Here is an 18,378-nt window from a genome sequence, read left to right on the forward strand (position 1 = left end):
AGAATGGGGTCAATGCAGAAAACCTAAGGATCCAATGCCTGTCCGTTGCTGATGACCTGACCTTACTAGCAAACGACGTGGAAGAGGCTACTACTCAACTCCAAACACTGCACTCATTAGCGGCTAAAGCAGGTCTTTTGACCAACATCGGAAAGACCGAGTTCATTACCAATATCAAAGACGACCCTCGAACAATGAGAACCAGTGACACCAAGCATATCAAGGTAGTAAAAACTGTGAAGTACCTTGAAGAGTGGATTTCAGAAGACCTTAATGAAAAGGTTGCTCTCGAAAAGGGGAGATTCAAAATAGACAAGGCAGAAAACTGTACTCCTCAAAACACCTAGCAGTGAATTACAAACTAAGACAGTATAATGCAATAGTCAGACCGTCAGCCCTCTACGCAGCAGTAGTGCCTTTCTCTAACCAAGCAGACCCCACTAAGAGCCCTTGAAGTACAAGAAAGTAAGTTCCTGAGAAGGATATTAGGATCAAGGATCCTATCAGATGGAAGGCGATGGTACAAAACAAACCGCGAACTCTACGAACACCAAGAAACCCTCAGAGATGCATCAGAAGAAAACAACTGGCTTTCTACGGATCCCCACAGACTGTCCTATAAAATCTTCAAAGTAGTCGGCAAGGGCAAAGCCACTGAATCGCTGGGGATCCAGCAAGAAGAGAAGGATCTGGCAGAACTTAATATTAATAATGCCACCATAATTAACAGAATGAATTACTGTTCAACTATTAAAACGAGACCCTTCCTAACATCCCTCACGGGAGCTAACCACAATGAGACGAGGAAATGGTTCTAGGATCGCAAAATAGAGTTCAGCAAGAAAATGAAGGAATACTGGGCCAACAGAAAAGGTCAAGATACCAAGAAGATAGCAGCAGCCAAAACTACCATTAAGAACACCAGAAGTGGCAACAATCAAAAACAACAAAAATTAAAACAACACAGTTAGTGCACAACCACCGCGGTCCTCAGGCCGTCCAAACGAACTCAAATAATAATAATAATAATAATAATAATAATAATAATAATAATAATAATAATAATAATAATAATAATAATAATAATAATAATAATAATAATAATAATTCCGGATGTTCATAGCATAGATATGATGAAACAGAGTGTTTCAATATATTTCCAATGTTCACCCATAAATAGTAGGCCCTAATAATGACTACGTGATGAAAACGTTCAAGGCATATGGCCTCTCTACTGCTAGACACAGGGCGAGTTGGCCGTGTGGTTAGGGTCGCTCAGCTGTGAGCTTGCATCAGGGATATAGTGGGCTCGAGCTCCAATGTCGGCAGCCCTGAAGATGGTTTTCTGTGGTTTCATATTTTCACACCAGCCAAATGCTGGGGCTCTGCCTTAATTAAGGCCAAGGCTGCTTTCTTCCCATTAGTGATGGGACATTCGATTTTTACAGAATCGATTCATTTGATTCCGTTCACGTTACTGAATCGATGCAGTGATCTGATTCACGGCACATTGGTCACCGCTCCTACTGCATCTGTGTAGTACGTGCTGGTAAGACAGAAGCAACAGCATTCAATGCTGGTCTTCACACTATGAACCGCTTTCTTAGAAAAAAATGCTAGTCACTCTTATACATCGAAGGTTTCCGGCGACGCAGGGTGGAAAAGGTTAGGATTAGGAAGGTAGCAGCCATGACCTGAATTAAGGTACAGTCCCAGCATTTCCTGGTGTGAAAATGGGGAAACTACGGAAAACCATCTTAACGGCTGCCGACGATGGGTTTCGAACCCACCATCCCCCGAATACAACCGCATAGCTGCGCGATACTAACCGCACGACAACTCGCTCAGTCATTTTTTAAAATATGTATTTTTCTATCAGCTGAGGATTTTTAAAATCGTCATATTTTGTATAGGCTTCCCGAGATGTACAGTAGCCCGCTGGTTTTCTGATTCAACATACTGTTGGTTCAGTTATTACGTCTGTCCACATATGATTGAAGTCTTGTGCAACGATGTGACATATGAACTGAGAAAATACTGAGCCGTTCTTTCCAATATAAAACAGGTACTTTTGAGTGGTCATGAGCATGACTCATAATCATAGGGCAGGCTAGAGTCGAGTTTAATTGTCAAATGTCAATTAAGTTATAATACTAAGATTCATTAAACTAATAAACAGTATAACCTAATAGCCTACCTACTTACTAGCTACTTCAGAATTATGTTTTGACTACCTTTTTAACACTGCAAGTAAATCCATCCATTATTTAAACCTCCCTGTAATAAGAGGACAGGGAATGCAAATGGGTATTATTTTCAAATGAGCTGAGCTCGAGAGTCCATTATAACATACGATTCTTTCAATGTGCGATGGCTCACTGTAAGTCTCGCTGCAACGGTAGCTCGGCTCTCCCCCACTGTCCAGTGAGCCGATAAGGAGCCGTGTGTATCTTGTGTCTCACTGAGCCGCGCTCGTTCACGATTCTTTCGATGTGCCATGATTCACTGTCTCGCTGCAGCCGAAGCTCGGCTCCCCGTCAACGTCCAGTGAGTGCGCCACTCAGCACTGTCCTCTGGGAGTAAGCTGAATCGTGTGCCGTGAGCTCGCCGTTCCTGTGAATCGATTCACTCGGACACTTGAATGAATCTACACATTGCTTCGAATCATGCATTCAGTAGCCAACACTACTTCCCATTCCTAAGCCTTGTCTATCACGTCGTTGTCGGTGCAACGTAAAACCACTTCTTCTACTGCTAGTAAACTCCGACTAAGGATGTCTGATCAGCGGTCCATAGACTTGATGGGGTGCATTGAACAGCACCAAAATCCTGGAATGAATAATTCTCAGAGCATCGTATACACATTTTCCAATCGAGTCATACGCAGCAGAATTTTGCTTATTTATTTTCTTATACTATACAAGAACATTTAAATGTGAATAATGTCTACGTTGTGTTGAATAATGTCTACACTTCCAGCCTAAGAGTAAAATACCTTAAGTTTACCCATCTTTCACTCCCGTACATGTAAAAATAATTTAGACCGAGTGCTGAAATATTTTTTCTTACAGAATACCGTTTGCGCTACTATGCTGGAAGAATATTATTCTTCTTTTTCTTCATCTCTGCCTTTTCCAGCGTCACTTAGAGTCAGCGTTGCTTCCATAAGTCCGACTCCATAGCTAAATGGTTAGCGTGCTATCCTTTGGTCACAGGAGCTCCGGGTTCGACTCCCGGCAGGGTCGGGAATTTTAACGATAATTGGATAATTCCGCTGGCACGGGGCTGGGGGTGTGTGTCGTGTTCATCATCATTTCATCCTCATCAGGACGCGCAGATCGCCTACGGGAGTCAAATCAAAAAGACCTGCATGTGGCGAGCCGAACTTGTCCTTGGACACCCCCGGCACATAAAGCCATACGCCATTTCATTTTCTCTTCCATAAATGTGCATCCAATTCTTCTTTTGGCTTCCCCGTCTACCATGGTCTTTCTATCTCATTTTTGATCTTCCTCTCTTCCTTGACCCTTCAGTTTCCAGATTTCAAACTCTTTTCTCTATGTAGTCCTCTCCTCTTCTCTGCACATGCCCATACCGTCTTAGCCTACTTTCTTGAATCGTCTTTCCTATGGGTCCCACTTCCACTGATAGACGTATGTAATCATTCCTTATTCCAATCCTTTTTTGTAACTCCACTCATCTACCTTAACATTCTCATTTCGGCCACTTCAACCTTTTTCACTTGGGCCTTAGTGATCGGCCAAGTTTCTGTACTATGCAGCATCGCAGGTCACCCCACAGATTTGTAGAGCTGAGCTTTTCTTTCTTCCTGCAAGTGAGCTTCTTACCTCACAGTACTCCACTCAATATCTTCCAGTTCATCCATCAATTATTAAACCTGTGCTGTATTTCAGCCTTCAGTCCTCCATCACTTTGTACATATAAACCCGGATATTTAAATTTCCTTCTTCTCCTTCTTGCAGGTTAACATATAGATCTTATTTTTTCCTTCGTATACATATAAACTGAGACCGAACGGACGGTGTTTGTAATCTGCGCTACGCTGGGTGCTCAGCCGAAGTTACATTGCTTTACGCGTGTACACAGTCTTAAATGAAATCTTCTTACCTTATAAAAGATGCTGGACGTGTCGTCCTTTCTGGGTTATACAGGCACTGTATCTGGTAACCACATTCTGTCTGACGTGAATGAGTTCTGCCACAGTAATGTTTCTGATTTCATTCGTAATGTGTTCCTTCCGTTCCTCCAATGTGTGAAGATTTGTTCCACACACTTTTTCTTTCAGTATACTCCACAAGTCAAAATCACGCACTGTTAGATCTAGAGAATGAGGGGGAAATAGACCAGCACTGATCACTCTGTCTGCAAACACTTCCAAGTCTGTAGGAAGGGAATCTCTGCTGTATGAGCAGGGGCTGAATCTTGTTGAAACCACCCAGGCGATTTTTCTTCTTCTGTTAACTGGTGGAAAATCGTCGTCAAAATGTCACCTTCGTACCTTCCTGCATTTACTGTCGTCTCGAAAAAATAGGCCCAAATATTCTTGCACTAACAGCACACCAAACACCAATCTTCGTCCCATAATGTGAGACTTCATAAACACCATTAAGATTTTCTACACATCAATAATGAGAGTTATGGCTGTTCGCAAGACCATTAAGATGAAACCAGGCCCCATCCGAAAATAACGCAAGCTGTCTGTCGAATAAACTGTCATTCAATGGTGCAAGATACCAGTAAAAATATCTCACTCTTGTAGATGTATCAGCAGGTTTTAAACAAGGGGCCCACGCAAATTTATTCTGTTTGGTGTATCAGCTTTGTATCTCTGTGTAGAGAAGAAACTAAAACTCCTACTTTTGTGTTAATTTTGTGAGTGATTTATTTGGTGGCTGTTCAAGATTCGCACCAATGCCATCTAACGTTTCCTCTGTTAAAACTGTTCGCGTGCGTGCATGCTTTTACTGAGCACGGAACCTCCAGTTTCAAACTTATTTACAAATACTTGAATCTGTGCTCGTGAAGGTGGCACTTCACCAGAAAATTGCTGAACAAATACATCGCGTACCCCTCGATCTATCTCGTACTTAACATAACATTTCCATACGAAAATATGTGCTGCAATGATAGCTGTTTCGCCATGTAAACAGCTCAGATTCAGACTGGCGACTGAAGCTTGCGAGGTCGAATACGTGCACACTGCTTGCAATGTCAAGAAATATGCGTGCGCCTCCTATACTGCAACTTACGTATCGGAGAGGTAAAACGCCGCTTTGACGATTTTAGTTTATATTGGAGACCCTGTAATATGCTGCTTTCACCTTGCTGATCCTCGTTCTTCTTTCTTTCAGAGCTTTCATCCATTCTTCAAGATGGGAGAGTACACATTCTAAATAATTGATAGGATCCACCTGTTCCAATTCCGTATTCATACTTTATTTTAATTGCTCTAAAGTTTCTTCCAACTGTCAAACGCTTTATTATTGGAAATGTTGATTTTCATACCATTCTCACTTCACGCTCTTTTCAAACTTCAAGGTTGCAGGTTTTCAGCTCTGTCCGTCATTAAGATTACATTTACATTCAACGAATCCATTCCTGGCATTTTATACATTTCATTTAATGGTCCATCTAAATAGGGGGAAAGAAAGGTGAGAGATTACAGCCTTCCCTAATTCTCGTAACTACTTTGAATCAAGAACTTATTCTACCATCAAATCTCATAGCGCTCCGGTTGTCAACATAGACGTCTTCGACTGCCTACAATAGCTTACCACTGAGCCCTTAATTTCTAAGTAAGATCAGCAACTTCTCCCTTTCGTACTCTCCCACACACCTTCCCTTTTCTTATCTGTCATTTTCCCCAAATTTATTGACGTTGACACTTGATCTGATTTGTTCTGGTTTTTCAATTGCAGTCACTAGCCCTGTGTGTCGGATGTATTGACTCCTGCATGTTTCTCTGTAGGTTGTGAGTATGGTATCTTTACGACAAACTTCATACCTGGTACTGAACACTGTTATGTTTATGTGCCACATTCACTCGTGACTGGTGGATGGAATTCTTCACAGAAAGGCAAATATCTAAATGGAAAAAAAAAAGGAAACAAACTGCTCAGTGCGTTTCGGCTTGGCCAATTTTGTTTACTAGCTTTGTATTTGGGAGACAAGTGTGTTCGAATTAAACCTCGAAATGGCTTTTCGTGGTTTTCCATTTCAACTCCAAGAAAATACTGTTATTTCACATTCTCAAGGCCACGGGCGTATTTTCCATTCCTTACCCATACCAATATATCTCCACGTTCAAGTAAGACCCTTATACTGTGGTACATGTCGCTCAACGCCATGGGGTGTACCGGGAAAAGCAGCTACAAAACTTTTTTTTTGTTTTGCTACTTGCTTTTACGTCACACCGACACAGATAGGTTTTCTGGCGACGATGGGATAGGAAAGGGCTAGGAGTGAGAAGGAAGCAGTCGTGGCCTTATTTAAGGTACAGCCCCAGCATTTGCCTGGTGTGAAAATGGGAAGCCACAGCAAACCATATTCAGAGCTGCCGACCGTGGGATTGGAACCCACTATCACCCGAATACTGGATACTGGCCGCATTTAAGCGACTGCAGCTATCGAGCTCGGTAGCTACAAAACTAGCGAGTCAAACATTTCCTCGGACACTACCGGCACAAAATGCCATACGCCATACAGAGACGAAGGAACATATTATCTATCAGATGAACGTAAAAAGTAAGGGTGAAGATGTAGTATATAGGGTGGTCGGGAACAACGTGAGCGTGAGAGCGTTGGTCATACTAACAGGCACATTTTTTAAAAATGTCGGTATCTCGCGCCATGGTCCTTTTATCAGCAGCTGAAGTCAACCAATCAGATCGCTTCGCGGGCGTCTTCAGATGGGCTTTACGAGGCGGTGTTGCTAAATCTGCATGTGGCTTGGTCTGGCTAGAGAGCCGTGATGAGAAATGAGCATCAAACACTAACACATTGTATGTTTCTGCCAATGTCCCCTAAGCGTGTTTGCTATGGGCCGAGCCTATCAGCTGGGAGGTCCTTGTTCATGTCCCACCACTGGAGAAGTTTATTTATTATATTGGCACTCTCACGCCCGTCAAAAGACAAGTGCAGGTTTAGCAACACCGCCTCGTAAAACCCATCTGAAGTCGCCCACGAAGCGATCTGATTGGCTAAATTCAGCAACTGATAAAATGAAAACGGCGCAATGTATCGACGTAATTTTTTTCAAGTTACCCGTCAGTATGACGAAGGCTCTATCGCTCGTATACACGGTTCACGTTGTTTCCGACCACCCTGTATATAGCCCCTAAAAGAGTAGTCTTACTTTTCAGTTTCCTCTACCTTCTGTCTCCCAGAAAACCCACCTAGGCCTACGTACAGAATATATCACGATACTTTCTACATCCGGTAGTGTAGAGTGTTTCTTGCGGTGAGCTCCAAGCCGCACACTTCTTGCGCTGTCGCCGAGCTGTGGTGAGCCATTCCATTCCGTCACGCACTTCTCTACCCCTACCAAGCGACATACCCGCACAGCGAAGGACGTGCCAATTGGAGACATTATAGGACGTGACCGGCCCGTTGACCTCGCAAGACGCCGACGCTTACTGCTTGACACTCACCTGGTCGAACAGGTTACGACATCACGCCTGGTGACTTGCAAGTGGAAATTACCAATGGCTTACCAATCCTCTGACTCACTGTACTTCTTTGTTTTTGTACTGAGTCAAATTTTCGTGACGTTCCACGTTCGGTCATCTATCCCTCAGGGAATTCACAAATTTCTGGTGGAGGTCTCAGGTCTTGACATGGTCTTGACATGAGTCCATCACTGCTTCCATCTTTATCCGTTATGTTCTTCCTTTTCGTAATATTTTCTATTCTAGCTATATTAGTTATCACATTTTCCAGTTCGTGACTTGAATTTCTTTGCTTCTTCCTGTTACGTAAATCATAATATTTAACTGAACAAGTGAGTCGTTTGTGTGATAACGAACGTGTGTAGAGCAGTAGGCTTGCATTCAGTTGGTTCGAACGCCAACGTAGGCCGTCAAGAAGTGATTTCCCATTTTCACCTCAAGAAAATGCCGTGGTTGCACTTTAATTAGGACCACGGCTACAAGTTAACCAATTTTGACTCACTCCTTCTTCACCATCGTCGAAACCATTAAGACATTACTGATATTAAAAAGATAAAAGTTGAGCATGTGGCCGCGCGGTTTATGTCACATAGCTAACAGCTTGCAGTCAAGAGGCAGTGGGTTCGAAACCCACTGTTGGCAGCCATTTCCATAAAAAGCAAATGCTGGGGATGTACCTTAATTAAATCCACGGCCGCTTTCTTCCCGCACCTAGCCCTTTCCTTTCCCATCGTCGCCATAAGACCTATCTGTGTCTGTGCGACGTACAGCAAATGTCCAAATAAATAAATAAATAAATAAATAAATAAATAAATAAATAAATAAATAAATAAATAAATAAATAAATAGGTGAAAGTCTACTTAACTGACAAATTCTAAGCGAAGAAGTCTGAGAGACATTCCGTGAAGGAACTCCCATTCCCTGGATTGGTCTCATTTTCTTCGGTTAGCATTATGTGGGCACCTGGGCTAGTTCTACGACTGGATGACCTTCCTGACGCCAACCCTAGTTGGGGGAATGTATTCATTCACTGTTGTCTGTCCTAGTAGCACAGGAACTTTAGAAACACCGTGCAGATACTGTGCTCGTTATCCTAGCATGAAATCTAGTCCATCTTCTTTACTGAATGGCCACCATAGCGGTCTTCGGTTTAGAGAGCCCGATGATCGATGGCCAATCAATCAATCAATCAATCAATCAATCAATCAATCAATCAATCAATCAATCAATCAATCAATCAATCAATCAATCAATCAATCAATCAATCAATCAATCAATCAATCAATCAATCAATCAATCAATCAATCAATCAATCAATCAATCAATCAATCAATCAATCAATCAATCAATCAATCAAAACTGGTCTGTACTTAGGGCAGTTGCCCAGTTGGCAGATTCCCTAATATTTGTTTATCTAGTGTTTTCTTAAATAATTTCAAAGAAATTGGAGATTAACCGAATATCTCCCTTCGTAAAATGTTTCAGATTTTAACTTCCCTTGCTAGGTGTGTTGGTTGGTTGGTTGGTTGGTTGGTTGGTTGGTTGGTTGGTTGGTTGGTTGGTTGGTTGGTTGGTTGATTGGTTGGTTGGTTGGTTGGTTGGTTGGTTGGTTGGTTGGTTGGTTGTGTAAATGAGGAGATGTGTATTGGGACGAAACCAAATACCCAGTCACCGAACTAGAGAAATTAACTATTAACAGTTAAACCCCAGCCCGCCATCGATCATCGGGCTCTCTAAACCGAAGACCGCTATGGTGGCCATTCAGTAAAGAAGATGGACTAGATTTCATGCTAGGATAACGAGCACAGTATCTGCACGGTGTTTCTAAAGTTCCTGTGCTGCTAGGTGTATTATTTTGTAGTGAATAGGTGCCAGTATTCAGAATGAAATGGTCGTGGGATATATTAAAGTAACAATTCTGTCACTTTTATCGATTTGAACCCTTCCAGCCACATATTGATATTCGTTCCATCAGAACAATTTCCGTTGAGTTCATTTTCCTATGTGCGTTTGTAGAGGAAAATGAACCTTACTGTACCATACTGAAGGAAAGTATGTTTCCATGACATTTACCCACTCCTAGAGTGTGATGTATTTAAGGTTAATTTTCCTTTACACCCGCGCATAGGAAAATGAACTCAACGAAAATTGTTCTGATGAAACGAATATCAATATGTGGCTGGAAGGCGTGACCAGCCTTAAGGGAAATAATGGATAGGAAGAACATTGTACCATTCGCCGTTTTGGCAGAACAGGGACGATATGTTAATTACTTCATTTCCTAGTTGATATCACGCTGGAGATTACTACCACGCCATCAATCGAATGGAGGTCTTTGTCGTCACAAGAGGATTCTCGACTTTTGCGGCGCTCTTCAACTTAACCAGGCTGAGCGGTAGTCCCTTTATCTGGACATTTTGCTCTCGTTGAGATAGCGTCAAGTGTTTGATGCTGCGTGTATATTTCAATTTCCCTTTATGGCCTGTATGTGGCATTGCCATTCAATTGGATGTCAGCCAGACTTTTTTTTCCTTCATTCTGTTGAAGGGTTAGCAAAAAATACTTCTTTGAACAGATTCTCTTCATGTTTGTTGAAACAGTCCCTGTGTAATTCATTCATTGCAAATATCCAGAAAACGTTTTTTCGTAATTCTAGTGTACTTGGATGTGAGTCGAAACCGTCTGGGAATTTGTATTACTGTAGTGACTAAATTTACAGAGGTTGGATGGTGGTGGTCGTTGTTTAAATAGGAAGTGCGACACTAATGACAGGAAGAAATCAAAGAATGAGGATTTCGCCACAGATGGGAATGGCTATAACAGTAAATTCGTGTGTGTGGTTATTCCTAGTCTACTGCAGCCCTCGTAAGTTGGCCCTCCGACAAGGGTAGGGAGCATCTGCTTTGTGCTGGACACTGCATGTTATTTTGGTGGAGGATGGTGTTGTGTAGGGTGTATGAGTTCCAGGTATGTTGTGGACAGCACAAACACCCAGTATAGGGAAATAAGTATTTAAGTTTAACACTGTATTAGGCGCGCCCTGAAAGTGGCATCAGTGCTCGCGTCGTATCTGAGAGATACATAAATTCAGTCCATCTAAACAACCCCTATATACTTTGTGTAAGACAGAAATCAGCACTAAATGCATTCTAAGATTTATTTTGTTTTGCTAGTTGCTTTACGTCGCACCGACACAGATAGGTCTTATGGCGACGATGGGACAGGGAAGGGCTAGGGGTTGGAAGGAAGCGGCCGTGACCTTAATTAAGGAACAGCCCCAGCATTTGCCTGGTGTGAAAATGGGAAACCACGGAAAACCATTTTCAGGGCTGCGGACAGTGGGGTTCGAACCTACTATCTCCCGAATACTGGATACTGGCCGCACTTAAGCGACTGCAGCTATCGAGCTCTGTTAAGGTTTATTTATAACAAATCCAATGAACTATTGAGAAAGGACGCTGGTATATTTGAAGCAATTAAACTAATTGTCTGATTGTTCTTTTTACTGTCTTCAGCATACTGAGGTCGATATGTTACTGACTGGTCAAACAACTCACTGAACACAATGCTGTTTTACAAGTCATCTTCACCTTAATTTTCAATTTCAAAATATCATGAGCTGCGAGCACTAGCGCAAACAATAATCAGCTAATTCACAACAAATCTGTATTTTAATTAGGACCTCGGCTGCAAGTTAACAAATTTTGACTCACTCCTTCCTCCCCGCCGTCGAAACCATTAAGGCATTACTGATATTAAATATGTCAAACCCCACTGTAGGCAGCCCTGAAAATGGTTTTCTGTGGTTTCCCATTTTCATACCAGGTAGTTCCTGGGTCTGTACCTTAATCAAGGGCACGATCGCTTCCTTCCCACTCCTGGCTCTTTCCTGTCCCGTCGTCGCCATAAATCCTGTTTGTGTCGGTGCGATGTAAAGCAAAATTGTGAAAATAAAATAATAAAGATCAGAATGTATGAAACGAACGGTGTCTAGACCACAAACACCGAAGATCCGTGGCTAATGATCACAGGCATGACCATTTCATAGAGCAGTTTTCCCGTTTTAATATATTTTGATCTGGCATTGTTGTGCGCAAGATCTTCTCACCTGGGCATCTGCAGGTCGGTCCTCGAAAATACATGCTCTCTATTGAAAAAAAACATTGAGTTTTCTTGTTCGAATAGCAATTTTCGTAGTGAGGTGGTCTTGTAGTTGTCACCTCACTGTCGAATTAAACTAAATTAAGTAAGCCTTTCTTCGAAATTGTCAATTTTTTGATAAATAATAACGAAAATCCTCAGCCTGTTTCAATTCATTTGATCGGATCAGGAATGAAATGAAACCCCCATTCAATGGGGAGGATAGCAATTGTGCCGGATGCCGAGGCCTGTCGCAATCCTCTTGGGCAATGATTAATGACTGACAGATGAAACAAAATGATATTTGAGAGTGTTGCTGGAATGAAAAATGACGGGGGAAATCGGAGAACACAACGAACGTTGTTCTGATGGACTGCATATCCATGTGTGGCTGGGAGGCGTGACCATTCATAAGGAGGATAATGGATTTGAAGACCATTGCGGGATAAAAGGCATTGCTGGCGCACCGTCGTTTATACATATTATATACATAAAATCATGTTTGAGTATATGTCCACAGATTAACTTAATATTTCCCCATTGCAAATATTGTCTAAAATTTATGTTTCAGACACAGTAAAAAATATATAAATTACGGTTTTCACTAAAATACAAAGTAATTAATGCGAATGTTCATCATGGCAACTAACATAAATGGACACGTGCTTTCTTAGTCAATCAAAAGGGTGCATAATACTACTTGTGCATCATCTAAAATGAGTGTAAGGTATTTTACTCAGTAATGGAGCTAGCAGCTTTATCCTTAGCTTGGACAAAATGAAAGTGACTGAGGTATGAGTAATGCTAGTAATGCCATTCCTTCTGCAGCCAGTCCCTGCTATGAATGGTGTGAAAATATTGCTCATAGGGTCAGTTGGTGCATGCATTTCAGTGGGCTTGGCAGACTGATGTGTAATAGCAACTTCTGGCTCGGTGAGGAAAGCAACGGGAAATTACCTCACTCCTCATTTCCCTAGTACGCCTCTTCAGTGATGCCTAGGCCATCTATGACAGCTGATGGCGGAACTGTTGAGGATCCAACCAGCCTTCGGGCTGAGGACTAAACATACATACAATGGAGCTAGATAAATGCTACCATTCATCATACTAATCTGTAATCTAAATATTAGTAAATTTGAACTTATTACACGAATGCCACTGAAAGGTATACTTTATACCTAAGCAAAGATGGATAATAGCATTAGGTTTTGTTTAATTATAGGGGCTGCCTGGTCAAGGCTGTAAAGGCGTGATTGGTTCACCCGGAAGGACGAGGGTTCGATTCCGCGTCAGGAAGTTGAAACATTTATGAAAAGAGATTTCCACTTTCGGAGGTGCATATGGTCCTGAGGTTCACTCAGCATACACCAAAAATGAGGAGCAGATTAATTCCTGGGGCAAAGGTGGCCGGGCGTAGTGGTAACCACTCTACCCAATCAAGTGCCGAGGTTACGAATAGTAGAAGCCTTTACCTTCCACCCCTCCAAGGGATGTCATTGCCTGCACGGAGATGACTTTGCTTTTGATTTTAAATATGCATATTATAGAGACTGTTTCTGCTAACTGTTTCGATATATATTGGTAGGAAGCCGGCAGGTGAGGCACATTTTGCCAATACCATGAGGAAGAAAGCCGGCCCCGCGTTGTAGGGGTAGCGTGCCTGCCTCTTACCCGGAGGCCACGGGTTCGATTCGAGGCCAGGTCAGGGATCTGGACCTGAGGGCCTGAGGGCTAGTTCGAGGTCCACTCAGAATATGTGGTTACAGTTGAGGAGCTATCTGACGACGAGATGGCGGTCCCGGTCTAGGAAGCCAAGAATAACGGCCGAGAGAATCCGTCGTACTGACCACATGACACCTCGTAATCTGTAGGCCTTCTGGCTTAGCAGCGGTCGCTTGGTAGTCCATGGCTGTTATGTCATGGGGGACGGGTGGGGGAGGGGGGGGGAATGAGGAAGAAAAATTTAAAAAAAAGAAGATATTTTTGTATTCCAAAACTGAGAATGGTCTCAAGAGAGGTGCTATACCACAGGAAATGCAGGTAGAGTTTGTACTGTCATTGAAGCTAGAAGGGGAGTCTCAATTTACTCAGGTACAGTAATCATGACAATAAAGCAGGGTGGGCAGGAAATGGCAGATTAATGCCGGCACTATGCACCTCGGCAGGTAGAGGGCGTTCTGCAACCTGAGAGAGGAGAGATAGTGACAAAGAGGAGATACCTCCCATTTCCGGGGCGCTGAGGGACAGGAAGATGTGTTCCAACACAAGTGGAGGCATAGACATTCGAAAGAACACGTGCATGTGTGAGCTCAAGACAGTGCTGTTGACAATCTGGTTTGTTTTGTAATTTCCTTACCGGTGCGTTATTCAAGCTGCATCATCCGGTTCTTTCTATCAACCAATGTATCTTCAGTCTGTTGCTGGGTCTCTGATCTCTGTGTGCTGTCCAACGACTTGGCGATAGAAGTGTCCTTATAAGGGGGATGATAATAATAATTTCATGTGGCTATTTCTAGCCGAGTGCAGCCCTTGTAAGGCAGACCCTCCGATGAGGGTGGGCGGCATCTGCCATTTGTAGGTAACTGCGTGTTATTGTGGTGGAGGATAGTGTTATGTGTGGTGTGTGAGTTGCAGGGATGTTGGGGACAGCACAAACACCCAGCCCCCGGGCCATTGGAATTAACCAATGAAGGTGAAAATCCCCGACCCGGCCGGGAATCGAACCCGGGACCCTCTGAACCGAAGGCCAGTACGCTGACCATTCAGCCAACGAGTCGGACAGGGGGGTGATGATAGAATAGAATAGAACAGAACATGATAGAATACTTCCCCTAGTTTCGGATTACAAGAAGCTTAGGAGAGAAGTCTTCGCAGTGGATAGACGTGTTCCTTTTCTGAAGACGAGGAGCATAGCGATGGCTTACTTCTAAAATCTCGTATGTTCCAACGCTCTTACTACCCATTATATTCCTTAAAGCTGATCACGCCTCCCAGCCACATGTGGATATGCAGTGCATCAGAACAATTTTTGTTGTGTTCATTTTCCTATGCTGATGTGTAAAGGAAAAAGGACCTTACCATACCGTGTTTTAGGGATGTAGTTTGCATGACGTATTTACGCACTCCTACAGTATAATGCCTTTAAGGCGTGACCAGTCATAAGGAAAATAATGGATAGGAGCAGCATTAGGAGATATGAGGTTTTGGAAGTAAGCCGTCGATACTCTCTGGAGAATTTCTAATTATTTCCTTTTACACGGAAAAATTCCAAAAGAGTAATTTAACATATCTATCAATACGGCCCATGCATATATCAATCTAATATGCCATTTTTATTTAACTGCATTAAATAATATCAATATTACAATATTATTTGTACCTAACCGAGCAAGTGACCACGCGAATTGAGTCACATAGCTATCAGCTTGCATTCGAGAGATAGTGGGTTCGAACCCCACAGTTGGAAGCTCTGAGGGTGTTTTTCCGCGGTTTCCTATTTTCACACCAGGCACATACTGGAGCTGTAACTTAATTAAGGCCACAGCCGCCCATAGCACTTACCTATCCCATCGTCACCGTCGGTGTCCGTCTAACCAGTGTTGCCAACTTATATTTTCAAGATACGCTAAATACCACTAAAAATCCACTAAAACTCCGCCAAGAAATCCGATATCAAAAAATGAGCAATAAAAGTGAGCAATAATAATAATAATAATAATAATAATAATAATAATAATAATAATAATAATAATAATAATAATAATAATAATAATAATAATAATAAATGTCCGAACTCATCTGATCTGTGAGTTTCACTGGGATTAACCCCCTGCCTGCGAGCCGACGAGCTAAAACTTGTAGGCGTTTTAATGCCGGGTGCAAACTAAGTGAATTCCCTACCTCAAGGGCCACACACAAAACAGGCCAGTTCATTAAACGATCATCCTTCATAGCATAAAAATGCTACTCTCTCACAGTTTCATTATCCGTCGTCATTCGTCAACTAAGAGATAAGTATCCTTTCACCACGCAAGAAATTTATGATACCATGATCTCTTAACATCAAATACGAATAACATAATTATTTTCCTCATGTGACTGCTAGCTCCTGACAAGAAATACGGAATAGCTCGGAGACAGATTGGAGTACAAGTTTAAAATGAACGTAAAATGGATAAAACACTAAATTCCGCTATAATAAATCTACAATTCCGCCAAAAATTCCGCTGACCGCTAAATGATATATTTCTCCGCCGACAGTCCTCTCATTCCGCCAAATTTAGCGGAAAATCCGCTAAGTTGGCAACACTGGGTCTGACGTAAAACAAATTGTATTTGTGCCTATTTATATATTATAATTCGATGTGTGAAATTATACTCACTTTATTCGTTGAATAATTTTAAGTCCTGGATACTGAACAGTGTTATAATTATCTGAGAATATAATACATTCTTCCCATTGTTAGGGAACACCAGAAATTGTGCAGAAAGTATTAGTTTATTGAACCTAAATTGCTTTATTAATGCATTCAATAGTATTATCCATATTATAATTACGTGTGCCCATTCATGGCATTGAAATGAAAATTCACAGCCTGTTTCCAGTCATTCGACCGGGTCAGAAATGGAATTAATGAAGCCCCTATCTAGCGGCGAGGATAGGAATTGTGCCGTCTGCCGAAGCCTGTCGCACTCCTATGGGGCAATGATTAATGAATGACATATTAAATGATGATAATAGAGAGTGTTGCTGGAATGAATTATGACAGGGAAAACCGGAGTACCCGGAGAAAAACCTGTCCCGCCTCCGCTTTGTCCAGCACAAATCTCACACGGAGTGACCGGGATTTGAACCAAGGAACTCAGCGGTGAGAAGCCGACGTGCTGCCGCCTGAGCCACGGAGGCTCACATTTCAATGCAATGAATGGGCACACGTAATTGTAATATGGATAATACTAAATTATAATTCAGTATTTGCAGTGTTTTGTACCCATTTCACTCGTTATAATAATTTTTAAGTTCTAGATACCGAACAGGATTGTCTAGGACAAACATATGTACAATCCTTCGTTATTTACAATAGTATATATTTTTCTCTTGCCAGCCCTCCAGTTTAAGGGTACCGATCCTGCCCATTGCCGAGAACTTTCAGGTTCGATTCCCGGCTACGTCAGGAATTTTTACCTGGATCTGATGGACTGGCTGAAAGTCTAGCTCTTTTTATCTAAAGTCCATTCAGTCTATTTTAAAACAATATTAAGGAGCTACCTGATGGTGAGATAGCGGCCTCGAATAACAGACAAAAGGATTCGCCGCGCTGACCACACATCACCATGTAATCTGCAGAGCTTCGAGCTGAGCAGCAGCCGCTTGCTGGGCCAATGCTGGCCAGGCTTGTAGTATCTTGGATTCCTTTTTTAGTTTACTTCTTTTATTTTCCTTTACTATATGTGTATTACACAAAACAGTTTAGTTTGCCTTTCCTGATACGATCTACTCTTTCTTTTATAAATTGACCATTGAATGGACTTTATATTCACTTCTACAAACTTTTATTAGTTGAGTCTTGTCCATGGGTTCTCCATATAACAAACAACGATTCTGCATATCATTTTATCTTTGTCAGTTATTCTGGAATACTCTTGTCTGTTTCTTTCTTTAATGTCGTAGTTCTGATAATTTGGCAAAATTATACTCTTCGTTATCATCTTTGGGTCTTACTTTCTGATATGATCACCTGTTGTAACAATGAAAATATTTCGTAGATCACACAGCATAGGCCCCACTTCAGGAAACACGTAAAGTAAAGCAATTTAAATCAATTGTAACTAAAGTATTGGAGAGCTCAATAAATGGGAAAAAATTAGAAATTATACGCGGCCCAAATATTATTCACGATAAACCCGTTAAAGAGGGAAAATTTAAAAATGAACATGTTTCACAATTACTATCCGAGGTTCATTTTAAATATTTCAATAAAAATATTGATCCTCTGTTAAAAAATGTGTGTGTTAATTTTTTAATTTCGCAAACCTTATGTGACCAGTTCGATTTGAAGAGAGTCATATATGATGTGACCATAACATTACTAGTGGAAGAGTTAGCCAACCAATGAATTTCCGGTATGAGGTTCAGTGTTGCCAACTTAGCGAATTTTCCGCTAAATTTGGCGGAATTAGAAGACTGTCGGCGGAGAAAAATATAATTTAGCGGACAGCGGATTTTTTGGCGGAATTCTAGATTTATTATAGCGGAATTTAGTGTTTTATCATATTAAGTTTAAAAAAATTTGTACTCCAATCTGTCTCCCAGCTATTCCGTATTTCTTATCAGGAGCTAGTAATCATGAGGAAAACATGTTATTTGGATTTGATGTTATGAGATCATGGTATCATAAATTTGTAATGAGTGGGGAAAGTTTATTTATCTCTTAGTTGACGAATGACGACAGATAATGAAACTGTGAGAGAGTAGCATTTATATTTATGTTACGAAGGAAGACCGTTTATGAACTGGCCTGTTCTGTGTGTGGCCCTTGAGGTAGGGGA

The sequence above is a fragment of the Anabrus simplex genome, chromosome 8, assembly GCF_040414725.1.
Source record: "Anabrus simplex isolate iqAnaSimp1 chromosome 8, ASM4041472v1, whole genome shotgun sequence".
Classification (NCBI taxonomy): Eukaryota; Metazoa; Arthropoda; class Insecta; order Orthoptera; family Tettigoniidae; genus Anabrus; species Anabrus simplex.